Consider the following 24,734-nt stretch of genomic DNA (forward strand, 5'->3'; position numbering starts at 1 on the left):
TGGCGATGGTACATTTGGCGAATTGTATAACGCTTGTTAATTACCAAAAATTATGTCATATCTAATGAAGACAACAAAAAAAGAAAATAACAAGCAAATGCGGGACACCCACTATCGCCAACAACATGAACACCATCATGACGATGACCAACAATGCCCCCAAAACACCCCCACCATTATCATCATCAACATCATTCGCATTAACGCCATAGCTAGACACCACCAAAAAGATCCCCACTGGCTGGCTACTTTGGCCAAAACGGCTTCATGACTGAGTGACATAGAGCTTAGTGGCCGGCTGGTCGTCTTATGACAAATGCCTTTAACAGTTTTTTTTATTTCTTTACAATAAAGCCAAACTCGGACTTTATGTCTATTCACATTGGGGCTATGCATATCTTGAACTCAATATTTGGCATACAAACATTTGTCAGTGAGTACAAGTATTAGTATCATCATCATCATTGGCTGTACTCGTATGTATTTGGTTATCAGATATGGTTAACACATATACTTACACATATAAATGGCTAAAAGCAAATTTCTGTGTTACGCTCTGTGTATACATTTTCAATTATTTATCGCACATTTTTTTCTTTGTTTGTTTCTTTGTCTTGAATTTGTAACGTCTGCCAAAAATGTATGAATGAACGAACAAACGAAAGAAACGGACGGTTAGGCACATAAACACAGAAAATAATGCCAACAAAGAAGCCAGACAAATGTGGCAGGCAGCAGCAGCAGCCCGTCTTAGACATGTGTTGCTGATGAAAAACAAGACTGTCTGTATGATGACTTCATCTTGTTTAGATCAAATAGAGTGGAAATAACTTCATCTCCATTTAAGTCAAGAGATGTTTGTTGTCTTTGCTAGGCTGAAAGACATAATTGTAAAATATTTTAGTACGGAAATTAAGTAAAGATAACAACTCTTTTGTTTTGGTTTTCTTTTTTACAATTTCAAGGTCAAAAGCTTTAATTGGTAGCGATCGATATAAATTAAGAGAAGAAGATGGAAGTATTTTTTGCGTACACGAACCCCGTCAACTTGAACAAAATTCTTCACTAGGATTTGGGGTTGTTGGAATTTTGCTACACCCATTCCTTGGAAAACAAAAAAAAAAAATAAAAACAATGCTCGAACAACAACTCGAATTCACACAAGACTTTTTATACCCGCCACTATAATCTCTAGGGTATAATTAAATTTCTCATTCCGTTTGTAACACATCGAAATATTCATCGGAGACCTTATAAAGTCTATATATTCTTGATCAGAGTAAAATTCTAAGTCGACATAACGATGACCGACTGTCCGTCCGTCTGTTGAAATCAAGATACAGCTCGCATTTTTAATTTGGTATAGAAGGTTTGTAATTTGGTTCAGAAGCTTCTATTACTCCTAGCATATTTGGTATTGCAAATGGGCTATACCGGTCCACGTTTTGATATAGCCCCCCCTAGAACGGTACCACTCGATTTTCGGTATTTTGAAGGTTTTAGCCTCATTATCACTCCTGCTGAAATTTGGTACTTGGTCTTCATTTGGGGGTATAAAACTTTCCCCCAGAAATTTGTCGGTATATGTCCACTCCTTCATATAGCCCCCATAGAACGTAACTCCCGATTTTCGGTATTTTTAAGATTGTGGCCACAATAATCGACTAAAATTGCTGGAATTTGGTATTTAGTCTTCGTTGGTGGTATACAACATTCCCCCAGAAACTTGTCGGTACAGGTCCATGCCCTAGTATAGTCCCCACAGAACGGTACGTTCCTATTGCTGATATTTTGAAGGTTGTGGTCTCAATATTCCACCGAAGTGGCAGCAATTTGGTACTTGGTCTTCATTATGGGTATTAAACGTTCCATATGAAATTTGTCAGTATAGGTCCACGCCTTAGTATAGCCCCCACAGAACGGTACCCCCATGGAACGGTATTTCACGAATTTTGGTATTTTGAAGGTTAACCACATTGTTTTACCGAACTTGCTGAAATTTGGTATTTAGTCTTCTTCATAAACGAAATGAAACTAATTGTTCCATTTTACTTCAATTTAACTCGTGGTGGAGGGTATAACGGCCTGGCCGAACTTAACGCCGTTTTTATTTGTTTAACTTTGTTGTTGGGAAGGTACGAAGAAGTGGTCTTCTATAAGAAAACCTTAGGCCGTTTTTTTAGACGACCTTTTGCCTACTATAAGAAGACTTTTGGCTTTCTATAAGAAGACCTTTGGTCTATAAGAAGGCCTTCTGTCAGCAGTCCCTTGGCCTTTTATAAGCACACTTCTGGCCCTGTTTAGGATGACTCTTCAGCCTCTATAAGATGACCTTTGGGATTCTTCTATATGAAGACCTTTGACCTTCTATGAAAAGATCTTTGGTTTTCTATCAGAAGACCTTTGGCATACTATTAGAAGACCTTTGGTCTTCTATAAGAACTTTGGACTTCTTTAAAAAGAGCATTGATATTCTAAGAGAAGACCTTTTGCTTTACATAAGAAGCCCCTGGCCTTCTATAGAAAGACATTTGGCCATATATAATAAGACCTTTTCTTATAGGATGACCTTTGTCCTTCTTTGAGAAGATATTTGGCTGTCCATAAGAAGACTTGTGGCCTTCTTTAAGAAGATCGTTGGTCTTCTATAAGAATACCCTTGCTTTCTGTAAGAAGACCTTTGGCTTTCTTTAAGAAGACCTGTGACCTTCTTTAAAAAGATCTTTGGTCTTCTAAGGAATTCCTTTTGCCTTCTATAAGAAGACCTTTTGCCTTACCTGAGAAGATATTTGCCCATCCATAAGTGGACCTCTGGTCTTCTATAAGAAGTCCATTGACCTTCATAAGAAAATTTTTGGCTTCTATAAGAAGGCTGTTCGTCCTCTATAAGAAGACTCCGGTCCTTAAGTCTTCTATAAGAAAACCTTAAGTCTTCTATAAGAAGGCCTTTGGTATTCTCTAAGCATGCCTTTGGTATTCTATACGAAGACTTTTAGCCTTCTATAAGAATACCCTTTGCCTTCTATAAGAATACCCTTTGCTTTCTGTAAAAAGACCTTTTGCCACCTTTGAGAAGATATTTGACCTTCCATAAGAAATCCATTGACCTTCATAAGAAAATCTTTGGACTTCTATAAGAAGACTCTGGCCTTCTATTAGAAGACCTTTAGTCTTCTCTAAAACGACCCTTGGGTTTCTCTACGAATTCCTTTGGTATTCTATACGAAGACCTTTTGCCTTCTTTAAGAAGACCTTTGAATTACTTTAAGAAGATCTTTGGCCTTCTATAAGAATACCCTTTGCTTTCCGTAAAAAGATCTTTGGCTTTCTTTAAGAGCAACGTTGGCCTTCTGTAAGAATATATTTGCCCTTGTATAAGAAGACCATGTGTCTTCTTTAAGAAGATATTTGGTCTTACCTAACCTAAACTTGGTCGTCTATAAAAAGACCTTTGGTCTTCTATAAGGAGGCCCTTTTGGTATTCTTATAGAAGGCCACGGGTCTTCTTATTGAAGATCTTTGACATTCTTTAAGAATCCCATTAATCCAAATGGAGACCTTCGGCTTTTATAAGAAAACATACGAAGAGCCATGGCCTTGTATAAGAAGGCCTTTGGTCATTTATAAGAATATTTTTGGCTTTCTTTAAGAAGATATTTGCCCTTTTTGAGAATCCCTTTGATCTTCTAAAAGAAGACCTTTGGTCTTCTAAAATCTATTTGGTTCTTTATCAGAGGACCCTTGGTCTTCTATAAAAAGACTTTTGGGCTTCTATAAGAAGATATTTGGTCTTCTATAAGAAGATCTTTGGCCTGCTATAAGAAAGCCTTGGGCTTGCTAAGATTCGTTCTTTGATCTTCTATTGGAGGACCATTTGCCTATAAGAAGACCTTTGTCCCTTTATAATAAGACCTTTGGTTTTCTATAAGAAGACGTTTGACTTTCTTAAGGTAGACCCTTGGTCTTCTATAAGAAAAACGTTGGTATTCCATAAGAAGACCTTTGGCCTTTTATAAGACGACTCTTGGAGAATTAATTGTAATAGTGGTAAAAGAGAAAAGTGTCAAAGTTGCTCAAAATTGCTCTCTCATGAAATGAAAAATGGCAGAAATGGTAGCAATGTCAAAAAGAGACATAAAAAATCAATTTTCTTCTTTTATTTCACAATTTTTAATTTTGTTTTGTCAGCGTTCGACTTTTTCTTCTGTTTTTCGTTCATTTTGTTCTTCATTGTGAAATAATCATCAAACAAAAGTCGAAAAATCAGTTCTATCATTATTTGCCCGCAGAAATTTGTATGCTAGCCTGTGGTAGAAGGGAAAGGCATATGAGCTCTCTCTCCTCTCTCACTCTCTTAAAAATTGCTGCCAGTTTTACCACTTTTTGGGGTTAAGGAACGCTTTGCAGGTTAAAAATGGTAACAAATGGTAAGTAAAGGAACACAGCTCTTAAAACCGACACAGATAACGTGCCCAGGTTACGTATAGATCACTTTTTGAATATATTGATGACATTATGATAATTAACTATATCGTCCTGCTATAATAAAGGTAATAGTATCCGCTGCACTACCTAGCTTAAGGATGTCGAAATTATGTTTATTATGCCCTTTAAGTTGTCTATAACATCTATAAATATGAACTATTGATATTAAGTTAAACAACAAAATAAAATTGTCGCCAAGTCTTACAAGAAGCAGTAGCATAGTTTAAAAAAAAGCTACAAAATTCCACTACTGAGGTTTTAAAGTACCATCCCTCTGGCCTTTTGTGCCATTCTAAGTTCTTTGAAAATCTCAAAGAATACTTCTTCTCTGTGCTCCAAGACCATTTCTTGTTTGTGAATTCTAGTTAGTCAAGGTCGCCATGAATCTTCTTTGAAATGGCCATTATCAAAGAACCAAGACAATGTTTATTCAGTTGACTTCTTCTGCAATTAAATACGCTTTTGTTATTTAATACACCATTTTTATAAAGATTTCTTTTGAAGTGACATCATTTAACATTAACTAAATATCTCGGAGAGCTGTATTTCCAAATATAACAGAAGAAGCAAAAACCGAACGACAAACAAACCTGCTGTCATTGAAATTAGTTCATTGAAATAAAAAGAACAAAGAACGTGTATAGACTTTTGAAACAAGTAAAGTGTGAAGCATTTCATAAACATTCCATAATTTAAAAAATTATTGAAAATGTTAAATAAATCCGTTTGTTTTTTGTTCGACCTATTCGTAATATTATTAAAATGAATGTAATCGAGCTTGAGGTCAATGTTGTGCTTTTATTTATTTCATATTTGTTCCAATATTTCGAAATTCATTGAATTTCATCTTCAGGGAGATCTACAACATGAAACGAAAATATAACTTATTAACTATATCACAGCAGTGTTTTTAATTACTAATAGGACATAAAATTACGTAAAAATTGACGATCGCTTACTTGTAAATAATTAGAATAATAACTTAAAAACTAGCGTAGTGTGACTACCTCCGTCAATTGTTATTATTGCACTGATAATTATCTACTTATTGCACGATCTCTTCTCCGTATTAAATGCCTATAGCAGTAAGCTGTGTTGTCTGTGTCCGTTTTGCTGTTTATTCGTTTTGTTGTCGGCAGGTTATTAATGTGGAGCATCTCTATTGTTAATCTCTTATTGTAATTATGTTCTGTTTGTAACACTCTCGCCTCATCGATGTGGGGTGCATGGTTGTTTTGCTTACAGTGTTCGGCTAAAGCAGTTTTTTGTATTGTGTTAATATGTCTTAATTTTATGTCAGATTTGTGTGCTGACATCCGTGTCTTTAATTTGTTTTTTGTTGTCCCAACATATAATTTTCCGCAACTTTCTTCCTTATTACCACCACATTCAATCTCGTATATAACATTATGTTGTTCCATTTTTGGGATTTTGCATTTTACTTGGCTAAATATATGTTTTGTCGTGTTGTATGAGTTGTGTGCTATTGTAAATTTTGTTTTGTCATATATATCAGATTTTTCTAATCTTTCTGATATATTCGGTAAATATATCAGAGATTTATAAATCTTGTTTGTCTCAGTTTGTGTCGGTTCTGGATTTGAAGGTTTGTATTCATTTATTAATGACTTTATTAGGTGTAGTGGGAAGTTGTTTTTTGTTAATATGTCCTTTATTTTGAGTTTGTTTTCAAAGTGAAATCGTTCATCGCTAATAGTAAGCACTCTGTTTATTAAATTTTTCGCCGTGTTGATTATTGTGCGTTTTGTATGCTTTGAAAAGTAATTTATCAATCTTCCTGAGGCAGTAGGCTTCTGATACCAGTTTATGTATATATTATTATCACTTCTTATCACTAAGGTGTCCAAATATGGGATTCTCTCGTCTTTTTCTTCTTCTAATGTGAATTTGATGCTTTTGTTAAAGCTATTCAATGTTGTCAAAGTTTCTTGTATTGCATCTTCCCTTATTATTAAAAACAAATCGTCCACGTATTTTGTCAGTATTTTTGGTTTGTATTTCAATGATTCCATACAGGTGTTTAGTAACGATTCCATAACTAAATCCGCGATTATGGGAGACGCTGGGGATCCCATGGGAAGTCCTACCTTTTGCTTGTAGATCTTATCTTCATATTTAAAGTATCTGTATGATGACGTATCAACGCATCAACAAAGACCCAACGTCAAATCTTCAAAAGAGAAACAATGATATCGTTGAAGAACTTTTTAAAAATAATATTATTTCAATACATGAAAAGAAAAAGCTAAAAACAGAAGTTGCCATAGCGCCAAGGATATACGGTCTACCCAAAATCCACAAGGATGGATTCCCGTTGAGACCCATTTGTTCGTCGATTAATTCGCCGTCGATTAAACTGTGCAAATATATCGTGGACATATTGAAGAATTTAACTAAAAACTCAGTTTACAACGTAAGAGATTCTGTGCAATTTAGAAGTAAGATTAAAAACTTGACAATAAATGACGATGAAAAGATGATTTCCTTCGACGTGGTCTCACTGTTCCCAAGTATTCCAGTAGAATTAGGACTTAAAATAATTGAAGATAGATGGGAAGAAATTGAACAATACACTAAAATAGATAAGAATATGTTCCTTAACATCGTAAAATTCTGTATTAAAGACAACAGATACTTTAAATATGAAGATAAGATCTACAAGCAAAAGGTAGGACTTCCCATGGGATCCCCAGCGTCTCCCATAATCGCGGATTTAGTTATGGAATCGTTACTAAACACCTGTATGGAATCATTGAAATACAAACCAAAAATACTGACAAAATACGTGGACGATTTGTTTTTAATAATAAGGGAAGATGCAATACAAGAAACTTTGACAACATTGAATAGCTTTAACAAAAGCATCAAATTCACATTAGAAGAAGAAAAAGACGAGAGAATCCCATATTTGGACACCTTAGTGATAAGAAGTGATAATAATATATACATAAACTGGTATCAGAAGCCTACTGCCTCAGGAAGATTGATAAATTACTTTTCAAAGCATACAAAACGCACAATAATCAACACGGCGAAAAATTTAATAAACAGAGTGCTTACTATTAGCGATGAACGATTTCACTTTGAAAACAAACTCAAAATAAAGGACATATTAACAAAAAACAACTTCCCACTACACCTAATAAAGTCATTAATAAATGAATACAAACCTTCAAATCCAGAACCGACACAAACTGAGACAAACAAGATTTATAAATCTCTGATATATTTACCGAATATATCAGAAAGATTAGAAAAATCTGATATATATGACAAAACAAAATTTACAATAGCACACAACTCATACAACACGACAAAACATATATTTAGCCAAGTAAAATGCAAAATCCCAAAAATGGAACAACATAATGTTATATACGAGATTGAATGTGGTGGTAATAAGGAAGAAAGTTGCGGAAAATTATATGTTGGGACAACAAAAAACAAATTAAAGACACGGATGTCAGCACACAAATCTGACATAAAATTAAGACATATTAACACAATACAAAAAACTGCTTTAGCCGAACACTGTAAGCAAAACAACCATGCACCCCACATCGATGAGGCGAGAGTGTTACAAACAGAACATAATTACAATAAGAGATTAACAATAGAGATGCTCCACATTAATAACCTGCCGACAACAAAACGAATAAACAGCAAAACGGACACAGACAACACAGCTTACTGCTATAGGCATTTAATACGGAGAAGAGATCGTGCAATAAGTAGATAATTATCAGTGCAATAATAACAATTGACGGAGGTAGTCACACTACGCTAGTTTTTAAGTTATTATTCTAATTATTTACAAGTAAGCGATCGTCAATTTTTACGTAATTTTATGTCCTATTAGTAATTAAAAACACTGCTGTGATATAGTTAATAAGTTATATTTTCGTTTCATGTTGTAGATCTCCCTGAAGATGAAATTCAATGAATTTCGAAATATTGGAACAAATATGAAATAAATAAAAGCACAACATTGACCTCAAGCTCGATTACATTCATTTTAATGAAAATGTTAAATTTTAAGAATAAGATGTTCGACTACACTTTTGACTGTATAACGCCAAAAAATGTTGGAAATTATGTTTGAGTTCATTAGTGGTCATTAATTCCTTCAGCATTTGTAATTGTGAGAGTTATGTCTATACCTCAATTTTTTTTTTGCATCGTATCAAAAATGATTTATGTACATTCATTTTATGTCTTTCTCTCCCTCTCTTTATTACGCCAGCAAAAACAAAAGACTTAAGCAACAAACTTGCATGCGAAGTAATCAAATGGCCGAAATGTGTGATTTCTTGTTTCAATCAAAACTGTATTAAATAATCACACCAATCATCATGTGTTTGAAAATATGAAAGCTCCCCAAAAAAGGAAATGACTTTTTAATCAAATAATCAGTTGGCCAAAAGCTAACATTAAGAAATCATTACAAAATCATTTTAAATTTTTGTTTATTTCATTAAAAAAACGCACTAATGAAGCTTACAAAACCAGGTGAATGGCAAACAAAATACATTATAACTATTTAATGTAAAATATACAGTTTAAAATGGCTATAAACATTTGAATTAATTAAGTGTGACCTATTTGAATCTCTTAAAATACTACTACTATAGTTTTTTATTTATTTATTTATTTATTTATTTATTTTATTTTTTGAATTCTGACAATTCAAAGTGATACAAGATCGGGAAAATTTGTTACTTGTAATCCTGCACTCAAATTTATAAGATTTTAATTATGTTGTGCAGGAATTAATAATTTAAAAAAATAGAAGAACAACTATCTTAATGACTCAACGAGATTCATACAAGAAACAAGCATTGTTGAGATTTATGATTAATCAGTTTTATCGTGACTCTACTGTATTTGTGTCGTAAATTATGTAAATCTTTAGAAACAACTGTTATACCACAACATGTTCTTGTTTAAGATTCCCACTTCCTCAAGTGCTAATATATTCGTAGTGTAACTTCTTTAGAAATGTTAGTCAGTGCTTTGGTTTGATTTCTGTTTTCTTTGTAATGGGTGTTTTTAGAAAGAAATGTGTAACAGGTATAACAGGTGAATGGAATATTAAGTGGATTTTCCTATTCCATGTAATAGTGCGTGTTAATCATATAAATAAACAATGACGAGAACATGTTAAATTCATTAAATATTATGTGATTCTAGTATAAGCTAACGGGTCGTTAACCTTTGAACTTATATGACTGTTTGTTGTGTGTGTGGTAATCAATTGTTGTAAAAATTATAAACAAATCAATATCGACAATATTGTTAAAATAGACGTAGGTGTAATAGTTGGCATGGAGAAGAATACTAAACCAAACACTACAAATTCTCAAGAATATCCATGAGGAAACTTTTTGTCGAGTGGTCCAAAAAGTACCAGGTTACATTATAGATAAACAATAGGCCTTACATATAGGCATTTAACCGGGAATATCTAAAAAGTAAAGTATTTTGAGAATTTTGTATTTGATGAGAATGGGCTATATTGAGAGCTCCGAAAAATCCAGCAGGTTTCATTCTCAACTCGATTTCGAGCGGGAGTACTCCGCTGAATAGAAAGCAGAAATAGAGTATACTCTGTTTTTCTATGCCACTCGAATAAGGACGCATATGCTTGTTTGTGTCCGAATGGGAGTAAAATATGCTCGAAATCGAGCAGATTCTACTCTTACCGAGTACTCCTTTAGTTTTCGTCATACAGTTGTTTTATTTACAGTATTTTCTCAATCCACAGCCAAAAACGAAACAAATACAACCACAGCAATATTTAAAACTGTTTACTACTACACCTTTTTCAGATGTAATTTGAAACATTTTAGTTGTAATTCGTAACATTTCATTTGTAATTCGAGAACTCTATTTGTAATTCGAAACATTTCATTTGTAATTTGAATTATTCCATTTGTAATTCGAAATATTCCATTTGTAATTCGAATTATTCTATTTGTAATTCGACTCGAAGTCACTCTCAGGGCACCCGAACTCGCGAGCGTTGTCACGTAAAACCAAAGGGAGGAGAATAAACTTCTTGTGAAACTCGTACTCATCGAGTACTCCCACCCGCGAGTAAAATCTATCAAATTGGGGCTCTGACTACAACCCATTGTAATTTTTTATTTTTTTTATATTTTAATTGTAAAATGTGGTGGTGAGTGGTGCTAGCCGGGCGTCTAAACAAATGCACCGTGTCATGCTATCCAAAACCACACGCAGTGCATGTGTTGGGTATCGTGCCATCAATTCGGGACCAATATGAATTGAGGCGGCTGCATCGACTGCAATGGATGGGGTGGTCTACGAGTACCGCCTGTACCTTTGTACTACCTACGCAACTGCATCAGTGTGAATACTATTCAAGATTGCCTGACGGACTAGTTTATCAAGAGGTTCTCGCTTGTACCTTTGGACCTCTCTCCCATATCATGAAGCTCACTCTTGACGTGCCAGGGTTGGGGAAGTCTGTCCACTAGATTGTGGCAGGGATGCACACGGCGGTAATACCCAAGCAGGTATTGTATCGACAACATATTGTGATGTCGATGTAACTTATAAAGATGGTCCACTGGTGTCATGAGGAGGCACCCTGTTGTAGTCCTCAGGACGGCATTTTGGCGGGTTTAAATATTCTTCCACTGCGTAGCGCTAACATTTTCATTCCACACTGATGAAGCATTGCTGATGCCGGCCAGCGCCTTGAGAACGTTTTTTGATCTTGTCGTAAATAGCTATGGTTTACGCGGGCATGCTGTCGAACGTTACAACCAATATTTTGTGGTAGTTAGGACTATTGGGGGTCTCATTTCAACCGTCCAGGTGGTAAATAGTGTGGCAGTGGAATTGGCGGTGGATATTTTTATATTCCTCAGATGGAAGAAATGGACTTAGTCAGTTTGTAATCATTTAACCTACTCCGAAGGAGTGATTGGTAAATTTTCAGAATCCTTGCCAATTCGTTTTCCATGGTTTAGAAAAGTAAAGCGGCCCGAGGTAATGAAGTCGAGTTGTCTTTTAACGGAGATGATCGGAAGATGGTCTCAGCCAACGGAAATAAGATGCTGTTAGTACACTACATTTATCAGACTGGATGCCATCATGGTGATGTCAGGTGATCTGTGGCGAGCTGTGGCAATCTCCTTTTATCCTCGTAGGAGCGCCTTCGTTCAACGTGCAAATTGCGTATCTATCAATTTGCTCGGCCATCGCTGTACACTTCTGGTCATTGCCTAGGACGGAATTCCAAGCTCATGATTAGCATTGAAGTCCCCTAGCACAATACGACAGTTATTGCTCTCCAAAAGCGAACTAATGTCGGACATATAATGCAGGGCACAACTGTTCATGGGCGGTATGTACGCAGCTATATCTCGGCATTTTCAAATACTGCTGTGCACTAGAATCATGCTCAAGCGAGATAGGTCAGTATAAGGACTGGTGTGTAAGGAAAGCAAGCAAAACGTTGTAACCATTGCAACGTTGCAAGCTATAGGTGACGGTGAGCTTTGTTTACTGGATCGTGGCGATCATGAGAGAAACACACTAGCAGATGAACTGGCGCAGCAAACACCAACATAACTCCTATCGCAGTAGTTCTGGAGGTGGCAAGGACCACAACAGTCTCGTAGTGCACCCATTCCCTACATCCATTACATCTAACCGATTTGGATGCGGATCTGACAAACGGAACAGATCCACACTGGTTTATCTCTATCACAAGCTCGGAGAATGCATTCCGGGTTACATTGCCACTCCCATGATGAAAAATATAGAAAAACAAACACATAATTTTCGAGGTTGCGACCCCTGATCGAAAATTCCTCCGAGTCGATCCGTTGCACAGAACCGCCCCATAGATTGATTTAAACTCATGGGGTTTGTAGACTATATCTGCAGGAGTGGGTCATGCTGACGTGATAATCTTAATAAGATACAGATAACTAATATGCTCTGTATTGAAACGGTTGATGGATCCTTATGCTTCACCTCATCGTTGGCTTTGTTGGTAGTCGTTGTGATTGGATCCAACATTAAAGCAGATATCTCAGTTCGGTCCCATGTGAAGTTGCGTTTTGCAATTTCATGCAATACAAGCAGAGAGGTCATGCAAAGGTTCAGAGCCGAATCCTTATAAACCGGAACAATCCTGGACCTACACTTCTACCCCTTGTTGGCGATGTAACTGAGAGCATTCTTCAAGACTTCCTAGGTTTTAATTGGACGGAGGTAGGTGCATGATTAGTGTAGCTCTATACGCTCCTTTGGAATTACTTTGAAAGCTCCCAGAGCATCCAGATCTATCCCTAATTCAAAAATCTATTGTATGGGCTTTACTTCCTGATTTATAAGGACGACATAAAAAAGTCTTCGGTCAGACTTCGTAGTTGACACTATTAACAGTTTTTAATACCCTCAGCCTTTAGGATAAATATATGTGTAGGGTATATACATACTTAGCCTAAAGGCTGAGGTTATTGAAGAGATGACCAAAATTTTACCTGATCGAAATAATTTTTTTGACCCCAAGTATGTTTGGAAGTAATCCGTTTCAGGCAATTTGGAGTTGATTTAGCCATGTCATATCAATACACACAATAACTCTCAAACAGATCAACCGATTTGGTTCCAATTTGGAATATCGTAATATTTTGTCCAAACTAAGTTCGACCCAACCAAAAAAAAAAACACTAAAATGGTGTGCATACAACTCTCGAAGGGAGTAACCGAATTGGTCATAACTTTTCATATGGTAATACTAATTCCAGACATAGATCAGGTTTAAATATGGACTAAATCCGTATACGCCTTCCACACAGAATTTGGAAAAGGTACCGTTTAGCAGCTCATCTCGTATAGTTTTGAAATTTATTGCAACAATATTTTCTTGCGGGCCCTGTTACGACCGCGGAATTTTTTCGAGGGGCAAGTTCCTACAAAAAGCTTGCCGGTACCAACTGAAGTGAGAAATAGGTAAAATAACCCTCGAAGTGAGAAACCGGTTTGGTCCAAACGTTGGGCATCGCGTTATTTCTTACCGACTCGGGTTATATACGAATATTGACATCGGAACACACCTTCGGGTACCTCAACACAAATTTTGGAAGAGTGCAGTTTAAGGACTTGTTTGACATAGTTTTTATATTTTTGGCAACATGTTGTGTACGACCGTAAAATTTTTTCGGGGGCAAGTCCATACTTCCCTAGAAATTGATCCAAAAAATTAAAAAAAAATCTTGTAGATGTCAGTCGGCACAGGTGACTGGTACTTTCTTACTTGTTTTAATTATAATCCATATATCTCTATAAGTCGATAGATATTTTTATACGTTTTTTTGTGTGCTTTAACGCAGCCATTGAACAAAACCCATCATGGTTGCAATATTTAGTATATTAGGTACTAAGATGTCTCCTTGAAATTTTATTTCATACAACATTTTAGAAATTAAATGAAAATGTTCAAATACTTATCACTTTTCGGTATGTCGAATAATATACCAATAATCCATTCAAAACGAAAGACTTAAGGCGCAAGCATGGAATGGCAATATTTCAAAAACGTATTAACCACATTTCATCACGTATTTCACAATGAGCCCTGATATGGAATCTTGGAGTTTTCGACGTCATTTGGTAATTTTTAATAAATAGAATTCTTCTTCGTTTTCTTATGAAAAACCCCACAATTATTGAAATAACAAAACAGCAACAATGTCTCAATTTTGTTTTGTTGTTGTATTAAGAGCAAGAGAAGCATTGCTTCCAAACAATTTTTTTAATTAATATTCTCCATTAAAATTCTTTACATTCTTTTTAAAGAAATAATCGATTTACTTCATATACAGGAATCAATTTTATTTTTATATTTCAATTTATTTGTTTTTCAAATTCTTTAAAAATCTTTTTTTTGTCAATATGATATCATTCAATATGAACTTTTCGTGTTGTTGTCGTTATTGCTTTTTTATAACTTGATTTTTGGTGAGCAAAAAATCCCAACACAACAACGAGTTAGCTAAGCAGCCCTGCTTTAAAGCAAGGTTAGCACACCAGCACCAATACACTCACATAGTATAAGACATTTTTTTATTTTTGCACATAAAGGCTCTCACAACTACATTGATACAAAATTTAACCAAAAAATGCTTAACAATTTGTTAGCACTTTCAAATGTATACACACACCAAAAAATATTTCCTATTTTATGGATTAAAGCACAAAAATAAACTTAAAAACTAATATATTTTACTTTAATTTCAACACACACCTTTTTTAATTTTTTTTGTTATATCTAGGTTTTTTAAAAGCTAAATTTTTAGAATTTTGGGATGGCAATTTTGTAAAGATTTATTATTTTTTTTAATTTGGCAATTTTGTTTTTTGTTTGTTTTGTTTTCAACATAAATTCATGTTTCTAGGTTTATTAAACGGCTGACACACACACAACTACCGAACAACCGACTACGTCCATACCAAACGGAAGAGAGATGGGAAAACTCAAAACACACAAAAAGAGTTTCCCGGCTTCAAAAAGAAGAAATACAAAAAACACGCGCGGGCTTCACAGAAATACGTAATACGTTGTGCTCGCTACACCAACCTGGCTCAGACTAAGGCTTATTGTTGAAACCATAAGACGATAACAGTCAACAGCAACAAGTAGTCGTCAGCTAAACACTTACTCACAACTTGTTCAGAGTCTTAACAAGACAACAACAAAACCCAGACAGCCACAATAGCACCGAACGTTGGCAATACTCTCTGTTAGCACTTTGTATTATTTGTATTTTCTCTTATAAGACCACTTCGTATTAGAGTATTCATTTGACTCTTGTAAAGATCTTTGGTTGGTCTTGTACGACATAAACCGGTCTTACCAAGTTTCAGAGTATTTGCAACAAGTTTCCTTTTTGTATTTGACAAAAAAAAACCCAAAGAGTTGAAGAGCCCACACAGAAGCTCTCGTCATAGGTTAGTGCTAACAACTGCCATTGCTAGAAGTAAAGGGTTATTACATAAGTAAATATGATAGTTGTAACATGTGTAAAAAATTACTCGATACAAAATGCTTGATCCTGATACCGCAATACTATTAGATATCCTGGATATTTTATATAAACTCTACCATGGGAAGTACATGAGGATTTCTGAGTGAAATGGTGAGGTGAGGTTTTTGATTTCCTTAATTTTTTGCTGTGGTGATGCAGCTCATCAGCAAAACTAACGGTTTCACATACATCGCGCCTTGAAAAATCAAATTCTGTAAAAACTGTGTGCAAAAAAATAAGTTCAATATTAAGGTCCAAATAGAAAAATATTTTCTTTTGTATTTTTTTTTTGTTTTATCAGCTATCTAATAAAAAATAGAAAAATGTGTTGCACAGGGGTCGTGGATGCAATTTTCGCGATTTAAAACTTAAAATCAATTTTTAATAACGACTAGCACAGCCGCGTCCGCGTTACTGGACCGTCGTAATGAGTTTTAATGACAACCTTTTATGGACTTCATGTTTGACAATTCAAAAATAATTTTCTAAATCACTTCTTCGGTCCATTGTCAAACCGAGGAGAATTTTAAATTTATCAACAGATTTTGTCTGTAACCTTTCTATTCTCATACGGACTTTGTCGGATTTTTTTGCCCATTGATGTTGTTTAGGATTTGTATCGTCCCTGTCCCCTGTCTTTATCCTAAATCGGTCTAGTTATAAGTAGACGGCGGAATTTTATGCAACCCCTTTTTGTGGTCCGATTAATGTCAAATTTTGGGACTGGACATTTTTTGGCTTCTGATTACATTGCAATCGAAAAATTTGGCATATGCAAAATTATGCAAAATGAATAAATTTTTGCATATGCAAAATTTATGCATTTTACATATTTTCTTAAGGAACAAATATTTTAATAATAGTTACAAAAATGTTTGTGTGTACAATTTTTCTGTTTAAAATTCTCTTCAGACAAGTCAATAAAATAGAGAAATGTATAACCATAGCCACAACCCTCAAAATACCGAAAATCGGGTGGTATCGTTCTATGGGGGCTATATGAAGGCCTGAACCTAAACCGACAAATTTTAAGTGGAAAGTTGTATACCCCCAACGAAGACTTAATACCAAATTTCAGCCATTTCAGAGGGATATTGAGGACACAACCTTTAAAACACCAGAAATCCGGAGGTGTGGGCTATATGAAGACGTGGACCTATACCGACAAATTTCAGGTGGAACGTTTTATACCCACAAATTTCAGTCATTTTGGTGGGATATTGAGGCCACAACCTTCAAAATACCGAAAATCGGGAGGTACCGTTCTATGGGGGCTATATGAGGTGGAGTGTTTTATACCCCCAACGAAGACTAAATACCAATATTCAATCATTTAGGTGGAATATTGAGGCTACAACTTTCAAAATACCGAATATCGGTAGGTACCTTTAAATGGGGGTTATATGGAGGACCTATGCGGACAGATTTCAGACTTAATACCAAATTTCAGCCATTTAGCTGGGATATTTAGACCACAAATCCTTGAATATATTTTTGCATATGGTTTTGCATATGCTCATTTTATGCAGATATTTAAAAATATGTCAAAATATGCACGTTATGCAAAATATGCAAAAATGTCTTGGTCTAATTCGTTTTGTTTTGTAATAAAACGAGTTTCTGTCTAATCAGATTTTCTCTACGACCATCCTAACCATATATGCATTTGCATAGGATTCCGCTGTCTAATTATAAGGGATAAAAAATGGTTAAGTCGAATTCTCTCGCTTATTGAGACATATGTTTTAGTTTTTCATGGCTGATGGACCGTTGAACCTCAAAATTTTCCGTGGTCTCGAAAATGAATTTGCCAGCCGATGCACTCATACGTTTAGCAAATATAGCTATTATAAAACAATAAACTCCCAAAATTCGTCTACAAATATATAGCATTTTGGAACACGGAACAATAATTTTTCTATAGGAAAAAATTCATCGATGCTCCATGAATTTTCTATAGAAAAAAAATCATCCTCGATCCTCGATGAATTTTCTATAGAAGAAAATCATCGATCCTCAATGAATTTTCTATAGGAAAAAAAATCATCGATCTTCGATGAAAATTTTCTATAGGAAAAAATCATCGATGCAAATTTTCTATAGGAAAAAAATTCTTACTTACTTACTTAGTTGGCCCATTACAGAACATTTGTTCCATAGACCGAACTAAGAAAAGATCTCCATTCCTCTCTGTTTTTCGCTTGACTTTTTGGGATACCGCGCCTTTCCATTTCTTCATCCACTTGTATGCTCCATCGAAGCTTAGGCCTACCGATTCTGCGTGCACCGCCATGTGGCATGTATTCATACGCCTTTTTAGCGGGTTCATCATCGCTCATTCTCATGATATGGCCTAGCCAACGCAATCGTTGCATCTCGATACGTTTAACTATATGCATGTCTTTGTATAGCTTATATAGCTCGTGGTTCATACGACGTCGATATTCACCGTCAACGCAAATCGGCCCGTAGATCTTTCGAAGAATTTTCCTCTCAAACACACCAAGCACTGCCTTATCTGCTTGCGCAAGTACCCATGCTTCGGAGCCATACATTAGCACGGGTAGTATCAGCGTTTTGTATAGTGTTATTTTTGTTTGACGAGATGTGGCTTTGTTTTTAAATTGCTTACTTAAACCATAGTAGCATCTGTTGGCCAATACAATTCTTCTTCTTATTTCACAACTGATGTTGTTTGTTGTGTTTATGGCAGTGCCGAGGTAGACGAAGTCGTTAACTACCTCAAAATTGTAGGTACCAACTTCCACAGTTGGCCCGAGCTCTATGGACGCTTTGCGCGTCGACACCATCAATTTGGTCTTTTCGCCGTTTACCACCAGACCCACATTCGCAGATTCTGCTTCGACCTTCCTAAAGGTATCAGTTACTTCCTTTACTGACCTTCCCATGATGTCTATGTCATCAGCATAGGCAAGTAACATGTGGCTATTGGTGTAAATTGTGCCATTTCTTTTGACATTTGCATCTCGTATTACCTTTTCCAGCAAAATGTTGAATAGGTCACACGAAAGGCTGTCTCCTTGTCTGAAACCTCTTTTGGTACAAAATTCTTCGGAGAGGTTCTTTCCAATTTTAACTGAGGACCTAGTATCAGTTAAAGTCATCTTACAAAGCCGGATGAGCTTTGCGGGGATACCAAATTCAGACATTGCTTGGAATACCTTTGATCGGAGGGGACTGTCGAATGCTGCTTTATAATCGACAAAAAGGTGAAATGTGTCGATCTGCATCTCTTGGGTCTTCTCGAGGATTTGCCGCAGGGTAAATATCTGGTCAATGGTGGACTTGCCAGGTCTAAAGCCACATTGGTATGGTCCAATTATTTCGTTGACCATTGGCTTTAGTCGTTCGCACAATATCCCTGACACTATCTTATAGGCAATAGGGAGAAGACTTATGCCCCTATAGTTGGAGCATACAGTCTTATCTCCTTTCTTGTGGACGGGACATAGGATGCTCAGGTTCCAATCGTCGGGTACGCGTTCTTCCTGCCAGATGGTGCTAACTTGCTGATGCATACACCTTATCAGCGCGTCGCCTCCGGTTTTAAACAGCTCGGCTGGTAAGCCATCGGCTCCTGCTGCTTTATTATTCTTCAGCCGGTTGATTGCTGTTTTACCTCATCTTGGCCGGGCGGTATACATTCTATACCATCTTCTGGGATTGGATCTGTGGTATCATTGTCTTCGCTACTATTGGATACCAGCAGATTGGAGAAATGTTCGTTCCATATCCTGAGCACGCTGTCTGTATCTGTTACCAGATTACCTTGCTGGTCTCTACAGGAGGATGTGCCTGTACCAAAGCCATCTGTTTGATGTTTCACTCTTTGGTAGAATTTTCGGACTTCATTCTGGCTCCTGTACATCTCGATTTTTTCACACTCCCGCTTTTCCATTTCTCTCTTTTTCTTGCGGAAAAGACGTTTCTCTTCTCTCCTTTTCTCCCGATATCTCTCTCGTGCGCTACGCTGCTACTGATTGTAAAGTAGCTCTATATGCCGCATTTTTCTCTTCGGTAGCAGCACGACACTCCTGGTCATACCATGAATTCCTTTGTGGAGGTCTCTGGAATCCAAGTATGGATTTTGCGGCTGTTTGCATGGAGTGGGCAATATGTTGCCATTGTGCTGTTATGTTATCGGGACAAGGAGTGCTCGCGTTACGCAATTGGGCTAGTTGAGTGGAATATGCTGTGGCTATCTGTTGTGTTTGCAGCCTATCGATGTCCAACTTCCGCGTTGTGTCTGTTCGTGCTTTATTTGCAACGTTTAGACGGGTACGTACCTTTGCTGCAACAAGGTAGTGGTCCGAATCAATGTTTGCGCCTCGGAACGATCGTACATCCAACACGCTGGATGAATGTCTTCCATCTATTACAACGTGATCAATTTGATTACTTGTTCTTTGATCTGGAGACAGCCAGGTGCCCTTACGAATATCGAGATGATTAAATCTGGTACTGCTAACTACCATGTTTTTTGCAGCTGCAAAGTCTATCAGCCTCATACCATTGTCAGATGTTTCACTGTGGAGACTGAATTTCCCGACTGTTGGGCCAAAGATATTCTCCTTTCCAATTTTGGCATTAAAATCGCCTAGAATGATTTTAATGTCATGGGCAGCGCAACGGTCGTATGTTTCTTCTAAGCGCTCGTAAAATATGTCTTTGGTCTGTTCGTCCTTTTCTTCAGTGGGAGCATGAGCGCAAATAAAGCTGATGTTGAAGAATTTAGCTTTTATTCGAATTGCAGCAAGTCTTTCATTCACTGGGGTGAAGCTGGATACCAGATGTTTTAGTCTCCGACTAACTACGAATCCGCAACCAAACTCATGCTTTACGTCATGGCAGCTATAATACAGTGCGTCACCTTTAGGTGTTGTTGTGACGCCTTTCCCAATCCATCGTATTTCCTGTATGACAGTAATATCGGCCTTGTACTTTTCAAGTACGTCTGCCAATGCGAAGACTGCACCTTCTCGCAGATCATGGTCCTTAAAACGTTTGCGGGGTTCGTCAACTTTAGAGGGGTTTGTTTTTCTTTTCTTTCGTTTTTTCATAGTAGGATGTTTTTTCTAGGGGAGGGTTACTAACCCGACCCAAACCCAAGTTTTTAACGTTCTTATGGGTGAACGCGCGGCACATGTTAGCTCACTACCTTTAACGGGTGTTAAAGGCAGTTCCCCAGGTGACACCACGGGGAGGTCAGTGTCCACTTGAGATGAAAGAGGGACCAAGATAAATCCTGGGCTTTGCCATGTTAAAGCCGGTCAAGACCGTTGCTTGGTATCATTCATCCCCTACGTCACCCAAAAAAAATTCATCGATGAAAATTTTCTATAGGAAAAATTCATCGATCATCGATGAAAATTTTCTATAGGAAAAATTCATCGATCATCGATGAAAATTTTCTATAGGAAAAATTCATCGATCATCAATGAAAACTTCCTGTAGAAAATTTGCATCGATGATTTTTTCCTATAGAAAATTTTCATCGATTATCGATGAATTTTGTCCTATAGAAAATTCATCGAGGATCGCGGATCCTTTCTATAGGAAAAAAATCATCGATCATCGATGAAAATTTTCTATAGGAAAATTCATCGATCATCGATGACAATTTTCTATAGGAAAAAAATCATCGATCATCGATGAAAATTTTCTATAGGAAATTTTCATCGATGATCAATGAAAACTTCCTATAGAAAATTTGCATCGATGATTTTTTCCTATAGAAAATTTTCATCGATGATCGATGAATTTTGTCCTATAGAAAATTCATCGAGGATCGCGGATCCTTTCTATAGGAACAAAATCATCGATCATTGATGAAAATTTTCTATAGGAAAAAATTCATCGATCATCGCAGAAAATTTTCTATAGGAAAAATTCATCCATCATAGATGAAAATTTTCTATAGGAAAACATCATCGATGCAAATTTTCTATAGGAAAAAATTCATCGATCATCGATGAAAATTTTCTATAGGTAAAATTCATCGATCATCGATGAAAATTTTCTATAGGAAAAAAGTCGTCGATCATCGATGAAAATTTTCTATAGGAAAATTTGCATCGATGATTTTTTTCTATAGAAAATTTTCATCGATGATCGATGAATTTTTTCCTATAGAAAATTTTCATCGATGATCGATGAATTTTTTCCTATAGAAAATTTTCATCGATGATCGATGAATTTTTTCCTATAGAAAATTTGCATCGAAGATTTCTTCCTATAGAAAATTTTCATCGATAATGGATGAATTTTTCCTATAGAAAATTTTCTGCGATGATCGATGCATTTTTTCCTAAAGAAAATTTGCATCGATGATTTTTTCCTATAGAAAATTTTCATCGATGATCGATGAATTTTGTCCTATAGAAAATTCATCGAGGATCGCGGATCCTTTCTATAGGAAAAAAATCATCGATCATCGATGAAAATTTTCTCTAGGAAAAAATTCATCGATCATCGCAGAAAATTTTCTATAGGAAAAATTCATCCATCATCGATGAACATTTTCTATAGGAAAAAATCATCGATGCAAATTTTCTATAGGAAAAAATTCATCGATCATCGATGAAAATTTTCTATAGGAAAAATTCATCGATCATCGATGAAAATTTTCTATAGGAAAAAAGTCGTCGATCATCGATGAAAATTCATCGAGGATCGCGGATCCTTTCTATAGGAAAAAATTCATCGATCCTCGATGAAAATTTTCTATAGGAAAAAATTCATCAATCATCGCAGAAAATTTTCTATAGGAAAAATCCATCGATCATCGATGAAAATTTTCTATAGGAAAAAATCATCGATGCAAATTTTCTATAGGAAAAAATTCATCGATGAAAATTTTCTATAGGAAAAATTCATCGATGAAAATTTTCTATAGGAAAAAATTCATCGATCATCGATTTTCCTATAGAAAATTTGCATCGATGATTTTTTCCTATAGAAAATTTTCATCGATGATGGATGAATTTTTCCTATAGAAAGGATCCGCGATCCTCGATGAATTTTCTATAGGAAAACATTCATCGATGAAAATTCTCTATAGGAAAAAATCATCGATGCAAATTGTCTATAGGAAAATCGATGACCGACGACTTTTTTCCTATAGAAAATTTATCGATGATCGCTGAATTTTTCCTATATAAAATTCATCGATGGTCGCTGAATTTTTTCTTATAGAAAGTTCATCGATGATCGAAAATTTTTTTTCTATAGAAAAAATATTGTTCCGTGTTCCAAAATGCTATATATTTGTAGACGAATTTTGGGGGCTTATTGTTTTATAATAGCTACCCAGCAAAATGTTTGTAGCCAAAGAAGTAGTTAAATCATGAGTGCAAGTGATTTCGGACTACATCTTTTTACGTGAAAGAAGTCATGATTTTTACAAGGGCATGGTGCAGTGAGGATACTGTCTAATTTACTTCTTAAGCACACATTTTGCATTAGTTCTTTGTAGTGAATAAATCACAACAACATATGATTCAACTACTTCTTTGGCTACAAACAAAGATGTAGTTCGAAATCACTTTTATTATTTTTTGTATACAAATTACTTTTTATGGATGCAAACATATTGCTGTTATTATAATTAACAAGAAACAAATTATGTTCTTTGTCTTTTTAAGTTTTTTTTTTTTGCAAAATTTTGAAATTTCTAAAATGTGAAAAATTTATGAAATGGATTCAAATCGGACATTGTCAAAATGTGAAGAACGGACTGCATTTTTCATGACTCTGCGTGGACTGCTTCAAAAAAAGCTATTCAAGCACTACTTCACAGGGAACAACTTCAAATAAATTTTGCTGGGTATATTTGCTAAACTTATGAGTGCATCGTCTTGCAAATTCGTATTTTTGTCAGTAATATTGCCAAAGACACTTTATACCTAAAATGCAAGGATTCCAAGGAATGACGTAAACTTTCAAAACGCCGACACACGTGTCTTCTTTTTTTTCGGTCGTCTTTCATAATCTGTGCGGGGTTTCTTGTAATTTTAAAAAAAGTTCGATTCTGTTGTACAGTGTTATCGACCATCTATACATTTTATATAGGAAAAAAATATCGACTCTAGATGAATTTTCTTTTGGGAAAAATTTATCGACTCTCGATGAGATTTCTTTAGGGAAAAATTTATCGACTCTCAAAGATTTTTTATAGGAACAAGATTCATCGAATTTTCTATAGGATTTGTCGTTGTCTGTCAATGAATTTTCTGTAGGAAAAAATCATCGTCTGTCGATGAAATTGCCAGGAAAAAAAATAATTTCTATAAAACCATGTTTCCCACCATAACTTACCCTTGATTTGATATATTTTACTTATCACCATGACTCTAACCGCATTAATATATGTGTGTAGCATGTCATATTTTAAAGAGAAACCTTTGAACAAATAAAAAAAGTGGCTCCCGTTTTGACCCATTCACGTTGCTCCCATTGTACTCCCATGATCTATAATATCTCCTATCAAGTAAATTGCGATTACATCAACACCTTTTTGTGGTCATGGATCAATCAAATGAAACAAAATCTAAAAAAAAAAAAAACAGTTTATTCAAGTAATATGTTGAAGGTCACCACACTGTCATACCGTCATCAAAACTGCTCATCGCTATCAGCTGAAAAAGTCTACGAAAAGACAAAAGACCCTACGATTACACGTGTTAATATGCCACCGAACAATAACGCTGCAACATGTTCAAAAAAAAAAAAAAACGCTCACAAGAAAAAGAAATACATACGTAGCAGCGTAAATAATGAATGGACCATATACTCACATAAAGTTGGACGAAGAACAAAAACAACAACGTCAAGTGAACAGACTTATACTTCACACCATAATTCCCGTTAAGGTTTCATATCAACAAAGTTTTTTTCAAATTTCTGTTTTTGTTTCCCATTCCTTTGTACCACCCTTCCGTTGTGCATAATGGGGGATACCAAGAAATATGGTGAACATTTATATGAAAACAAGTAAATCAAACAGTTGCACTAATTTCAAATGAGCAATATAAAAAGCAACAACAACATGTATTGAATTGAAGAAAAAATAGAGTAGCCAGCCGACAGTATCAAAAAACGACAACAACAATTTATATTGGCAGAACGAATATGCATCGA

At 35.6% G+C, this 24,734-nt stretch overlaps 1 protein-coding gene across 2 annotated transcripts in view; it reads right to left on the reverse strand.

The window, feature by feature from the left end:
• pio (zona pellucida domain-containing protein piopio) overlaps window positions 1-15,270 on the reverse strand; it is a 163,174-nt gene extending 147,904 nt beyond the window's left edge. The window contains exon 1 of one of the 2 annotated variants that reach the window (XM_073989696.1): window positions 14,795-15,270. The gene's annotated coding sequence lies outside the window, so the exon portion shown is untranslated. The remainder of the gene's footprint in view (window positions 1-14,794) is intronic. The other variant, XM_073989700.1, reaches the window with a different exon arrangement.
• Between the last annotated feature and the right edge of the window lie 9,464 nt (window positions 15,271-24,734).

Source organism: Musca autumnalis, unplaced genomic scaffold (genome assembly GCF_047663935.1).
Source record: "Musca autumnalis isolate F117 unplaced genomic scaffold, ASM4766393v1 scaffold_5, whole genome shotgun sequence".
Taxonomy (NCBI): Eukaryota; Metazoa; Arthropoda; class Insecta; order Diptera; family Muscidae; genus Musca; species Musca autumnalis.